The sequence below is a fragment of the Kryptolebias marmoratus genome, linkage group LG20 (assembly GCF_001649575.2).
Source record: "Kryptolebias marmoratus isolate JLee-2015 linkage group LG20, ASM164957v2, whole genome shotgun sequence".
NCBI classification, from domain to species: domain Eukaryota; kingdom Metazoa; phylum Chordata; class Actinopteri; order Cyprinodontiformes; family Rivulidae; genus Kryptolebias; species Kryptolebias marmoratus.
The window spans coordinates 24614400-24618378 of record NC_051449.1 but is presented as its reverse complement, the minus strand read 5'-3'; the positions used below and the strand labels follow the sequence as shown (position 1 = coordinate 24618378).

General features: G+C 41.9%; 1 pseudogene; it reads right to left on the bottom strand.

Annotated features, from left to right (window-relative positions):
- Positions 1-7: 7 nt before the first annotated feature.
- LOC108228456 lies at positions 8-3095 on the bottom strand (annotated as a pseudogene).
- Between the last annotated feature and the right edge of the window lie 884 nt (positions 3096-3979).

Genomic DNA, 3979 nt, shown 5'->3' with positions numbered 1-3979 from the left:
TCTGGTATTCCGTGCCTGGCAAACAGTGACTTCATAGCAACTATTACGCTGCTGCTGGTGTTATCTTTAAGCTTCATGATTTCTGGAAATTTAGAAAAGTAGTCCACGCACAATAAAAACTCAGCTCCCCTGTAGTGAAATAGGTCTGTGCCTACTTTTTCCCACGGTCTGTTTGGTACTGAGTGTGGCATTAGTGGCTCTCTTGGATTGCTATTTTTATGCTCGTTACAGACTGCACACTTTGCTATTATTTCCTCAAAATTGGTTGACATGTTTGGCCAATATAAAACATCTCTGGCTCTTTCTTTGCATTTAACCATTCCAAGGTGTGACTCATGGATTTTGTCAAGCATTTCTTGTCTCAACTGTTTTGGAACTATGAGCTTGGCTCCCTTGAACATCAGTTCTGATGAGTAGGTTATCTCGTCCCTAAATGTCCAATAGGGCTGAATGTCTTTCGGAACAGCTCGTCGTTCATTCGGCCATCCTTTTTGTGTTATTTCTTTTAGTAGTTGCAGTTCCATATCCTCTGCTGTGGCTTTTTTAAACTTGTTTAGCTTTTCCTCTGACATGGGTAGTTGAAGTGTAACCATGTTTACTTCCAGCTCTTTTTCCAAAAGCTCTTCTTTTTTCTCTCTTAAGAATGCTCGGCTGAGGGTATCTGCAATATGAAGCTCCTTGCCTGGTTTGTAGGTCACTGTAAGGCTGTATCTTTGTAGCCTCAAAAGCATCCTCTGTAATCTCATGGGGGCTTGGAACAGAGATTTTTTAAAGATGCTCTCCAGCGGCTTGTGATCACTTTCAACCTGTACATCGCTCACACTTTTCTAGAGAAAGGTTACATAGAATCTACCCTGAGATCACTCCCATCTGCAAGAAATGCTCTCTAGCTGAAGATACACTGATCTACAGTTTTGTTTTCTGTATTATAGTTTAAAGGTACTGGGCAGATATCTTTGATCTAATATCTCAAATTCTTCATATAAAGCTGAAACCTGACCTAATAACAATTATTTTGGGCACTTCTGATGATATTGTGGGATTAAATAATTCAAAGAAATATTTTGTGTCTTACTGTATTATCGCATTTTTTATGCATTTTTTTTCTTGCCGTCAGCGGGTTGGTGAAACACTACACAAGTTTTTGCTGGCTTTAGAGGGTCTTATGGAGAACGTAAAACAGCGTGCTCCGAGAGATTTTCAAAATGGAGATAAACTGCTTCATGACCAATTTGTGGAGCACGTTTTTGATGTGGCTCTTTGTTGTGAGCTGAAGCAGTTTATGCGCAGGAAGCCAACAGCCATCTTGCTCAAGGTTAGAGCAGAAGCGCTTCGCTGGGTGCGTGAGGTGTGGCCAAGTAATATAGTCGGTCTAGGATCTTCCATCCCTTCAGCATTTGGGTGTCAGTATGGTGTGCAGAACTGTTCTCAAGGGGCTGTCGGTTTACAACAAGCCTCTGAATTGAGCCAAATGAGGAACATTTTGCAGCATCAGCATGTGCAGCTTAACCAACTTACCTAGAGCATAGCTTGTTTGCAGAAGCCCAAACAGCGGTCATTATTGTGACTATTCTTTGAGAGCTTCTGCTTCATGTATGAATAAATTAATAAAGTAATACTTTAATTATCCCTGAGGGAAATTTGACACAGCAGCAGACATTTTATTTTATATTATGACATAACAATATAATATTTAATACATTTCAAACTGACCTGATCAGTTTCTATCGCAGGTAAGATACTGATTACTGATAAACAATTCATAGAACACCATTTTAAACATCTAAACTGTTCCTTCAGAAAATCCTGTTTGAGTGTTTTAGAACAGGTGAATGAGACAGTAAAGTGCTCTGTTAAAAAACCCAAAACAAGGTACAAAGGAAGTGGGTACAGGAAGTTGTGTAAAACAGACAATCAAACATTTGTTTCAACTCTTGACTAACAATCAATAAAACAGATTTATTTTCTTTCCATCTAATGTTTTAGAGTTGCAAGAATGTGATTTCTCTTGTTTTAACACCAACAATGATATTGGCTTCAGTTCAGTCCTGATTAGGTGGTATTTTTATACTTCACTCTGTCCTTTTATTGTGATGATATATAAAATTATACTAATCAGTGTGGCTAACAGGCAGAATGATGAGAGGAGCAGCATTTTTTACCACCGTGATGAAGACCAGGACTAAAGAATGGATACAGTTTCTCCATGAAGCAGTAGTCAGAGAACGAGTAGAGATGAACTGCTTTATCTGCATCATAAAAGGAGACTAGCCCTTCCTCATAACTCACAAACACCCCCACCCTCTCAAGACTTGAGTTCATACTGAATTTGACAGCTGGACTTAGGTAGGTTAGATACTCATTTTCATTCCTCAGACCTACAGCCCAGTAACCATTCACTGGACTCAGTGGGAGCATCCCCTTCCTGTCTACAGACTCTTTGATTACTCCTACAGTCCAGTCGGTTTTTCCTGCAACCTGCACCTCGTAGTAAAACCTTCCAGAGGAAAAGTCTGCTGGGCTAAGACGCTGATGTAAAGAGAAAATCTCTCTGTGTTGTCTGGGAGGTCCCCCATCTGCACCCCACACTGGACCTGCTTCCTATCATCTGACAGGATAAGCCAGAGGTTGGCCGTAAGATCCAGGATCCAGGATCACATCAACTGCGTAGTCCTGGACCCGTCGCAGCCTGGCCCCATGACGCAGCTGCATCTTTTCTTTACTGAGCACCTCCTCCAGCTCACTCACAGCTCTGACCGCAGTCCCTTCAAATGATAGGAGCTGGAAGCCCAGCTCTGTCTTCAAGTCCATAGCGGAATTCCTACACGGGAAGTCCTGGATCAGGTGAAAATGGTCCTGAGTGCAGGAGAGCTTCTTGAGCTCAGCAGCTCTTTTCATCAAAATAGAAATTTCTTCTTCCAGTTGTCTGGTGTAGCTGTCAACCTCATCTTCTATCCTCTTTTGTCTCTCCTCGATGACCTAAATTAGACTGTTCAGACTTCTCTCTGCAGTCTGCATGATGACAGTAAAGACTCAAACTGCGTTAGCTATCTCTTTCTCTGCATCTTCTTTACTGTACCTTTGCAGGAGTTTCATTTGTTGGCTCTTCTGCCACCTACCCTGGATCCAGTGCTGGATTTCAGCCTCCATCTACTGCAGCTCAGACTGTTTTGTTTTGTATTCATCATGCAGAGAGACAACGTTGTGTCCCACTGCCCGTGTTCTGTAATGGTGCAGTGTGCGCACACACACATCTGGTCAGATCTACAGAATAGCTCCAGGGCTCTGTTGTGCTTCTTGCACACCCTGCCTTCCATGTTGTCCACAGGATCAGTCAGCATGTGTGTTTTCAGGCGGTCACATGTCTGATGAGGATCCAGGTGTATACAGCAGTAAGAAGCAAAACAGGTCAAGCAGGACTTCACAGCTTTCAGTTTGATTCCGCTGCAGACGTCACAGGGGATTTCTCCTACCTGGGAAACTTTGATCTCTGACATGCGATCACCTTTCCTTCCAGCTGCCTGCCTAAACTCATCTCAGAAATAAAAGTGTTTACAGGAAGCTCGGGACGGTTCATAAAGTGTTTCTTACATATCGGACACTGGTACCGGGCACTGTTGATGTTCCAGTGTTGTGTAATGCAGTTTTTGAAGAAGTTGTGTCCACATGGTTTGGTGACTGGGTCGATAAAAACATCCAGACAGATACAGCAGAGAAACTGCTCCTCAGACAAAACACAACTGGTGGCAGACATGCTCCAATGCTAAGAAAGAAACAAAAATGAAAAGTGAAGCAGACAAGTTTAGACTATATTAACTCTGGAACCATTAAAACAAGTTGGTTATAACTAAAAAGCCAACAAATATATTGGGCTGTGTTCACATTGCAGGTAAAAGTGACCCAAATCTAATTTTTTTGCCCATATGAGACCCAGATCTGATTTTTTTTTTTTTTAATGACAGTCTGAATGTGACAGATC